This window comes from Triturus cristatus, chromosome 4_2 (genome assembly GCF_964204655.1).
Source record: "Triturus cristatus chromosome 4_2, aTriCri1.1, whole genome shotgun sequence".
Classification (NCBI taxonomy): domain Eukaryota; kingdom Metazoa; phylum Chordata; class Amphibia; order Caudata; family Salamandridae; genus Triturus; species Triturus cristatus.
In genome coordinates this window covers 215,888,474-215,890,862 of record NC_140586.1, presented here as the reverse complement: position 1 = coordinate 215,890,862, position 2,389 = coordinate 215,888,474, and positions in this window count along the sequence as shown.

The window sequence follows — 2,389 nt, the reverse complement described above, 5'->3', positions numbered from 1 at the left end:
GGAAGTCGGAAGATTTAATGTTTTCTAGAGTGGCGATTTAGCCCGCCTCTCTTTTAGCTTCTCCTCCATTGGCTGGCTTCCTAAACGGAGGCCAGCTATTGGAGGAGAGAGCCGTCCCTCCAAATAGGCTCCGTCTTTTTCAGATTCGGGGGCATGTTTTTTGGTGTTCTTTCCACTTTTTAGCAACGCCCTTTTTAGGCGTGTTTTTCTCTCCTCCTGCCAATGGCAAGAGGAGAGAAAAAGAAACACGCCCCCGAATCTGAAACCCTCACTGCGTTTCTCCGAGGCATTTCTGCTTTGCATCGGAGAAAGGCAGTGGTGTGCTTGCCTTTTGCTCTGCCTTATTCCTGTGGTCCCAGCGTGTCCAGCGTTCCCAGCGTGTATCATCTCGGGGGCGCCCGAGGGCTTCAGTGCGCGTCTCCCGGAGAGCGAAAACAGTGCCAAGTGCCATCTTCCTTCAGACCCCGCAGGATAGCAGGGAGGCCTACAGAGTTCCTGCACCTCCCTCCTGCATTCATGCTTTCAGGAGGTTGTGGGCTCCCTGCTCGTTTCCCGCCCTGAACAGCGTAAAACGTCAGCCTGTAATTGAAATGTCCGCCGCGGGTCTAGGAAAGAGGAGATAGAATCTACACGGCGAGAACCATTGGGTTTGCTCTCTCTTTCGCAGCCGGGCCAACCGGTTTGACCTGGGGGTCCTGGTGCTACTGCGTTTGCTGCACTATTCATATCTGTAACCCTTGGTACGTCCAATCGTGGCAGGGACGGCTGTTGAGACCTCTATCACCCCCACCCCTCCCTGTGGGACCAACATAGTTGGTGCTGGCGTTTGGAAATTGTGACGTGTTTCCGGAAATCACTTTTTGTTGATGATTTCCACCCGGGCTTCTGGGTCGGTGTTGTCAGCACGACTTCGGTTGTGTGCATATGTCGAGGTTGCAGTGCAGATGTTTTCCTAATATCCAAGCGTGGGTCTGGAGTCCTACAGAGGTGCGGTCCACGTGCCCCCACAATGGAGCACGCTGAAGAGCGCGATCGCTGCTGGATGAAACCGCACCTCCCCCTCCCCTCAGGCCTGGGAACCACGGCTGGCAGAAGCTGCCCATCTGGCCAGGCGTGAAAAAGTGTGTCTCTTACAAATGCTCTTCACACGGGTAGCACAAGTGAGCCGGGGCGTCGGTCACACGTCGGGGGCACATGCAGGAACGGCAGGCCTCCTCTCCCCGCGGAGGTGTCACTTTCCCAGCACGCAGAAGGGCTTCACACCTCCAGCCGGGGCCTGCCAAATGTGCCTCTCGTCACCAGGTCTGTGAAAATAGGCCTGGAACGGACCTAAATCTGCTGAAAATGATCAGGTATTTTCTTAAACCTCTAAAATAGGTCACAGAGTGGCGCTCCTATTAGGGGTAGTGGTTCGAAGCCCAGCCATGTCAATAAAATGGCTCTTAGGTAATAAGAACATCTATTATGATCTATTTCTATCTCACTCTCACTACCTCACTATATCACAACACACTCTCTCAAGACTTCACTACATCACTCTCTCACTACCTCGCAAATTCACTCTCTCTTTCTAACTCACTAATTCACTCTCACTACCTCACTCTCTCTCTCAAATACACAAAGTCACTTACACTCACTCTTTCACTACATCACTCTATCTCACTACTTCACTACATCACTCTGTTTCTATCTTAATACCTCACAACATCCCTCACTACCTCACTCTCTCTTTCACTACCTCAATCTTTCGCCATCTCACATCACTCACTGTTTCTATCTCACTACGTCAGAAAATACCTCGCTCACTAACTCACTCTTTCACTACCTCACTCTCTATCTACCTCACTCTCTCACTACCTCACTCTCTCTCTCAATACCTCACGCTCTCTCTATCTCACTACCTCACTCTCTCTCTGCTAATGCAATAGGTATCACATATGCAAAAAAAAAACTAATGCCAATAGAAATGACGATGCCATTTATTTAGGGGTACAAAAATGATAAAAAAATAATGAGCAATACCAATAGCTCTACCTATAATATTGCCGAGACCATTGCATTGTAAATGCTTGTTTTAACTCTGCCCGAGGTTGACAGGAATAAAGTTGAGGGTTAACCTCGAGACAGTTTTATACTCTCTTTTCTCTGCACTTTTTCTTGGTCCCTTCCTTTAGGAGACTATTCGTTTCCTTTCTGTCAGAATCTCACTTCTGTGTTTATTCTGTTTATTTGTTATTTGTACTGTACCCTCACCACTTTCCTTCATCATATACTACTTCTCTTTCCTCTATAAAAAATTCCGCTCCACCTAAGGTGTTGGTCTGCACCTGGGTGTATGATGCGGCCCTATGATGAAGCATGACACTTTCGAGTGTGTGAGGGCAGTATT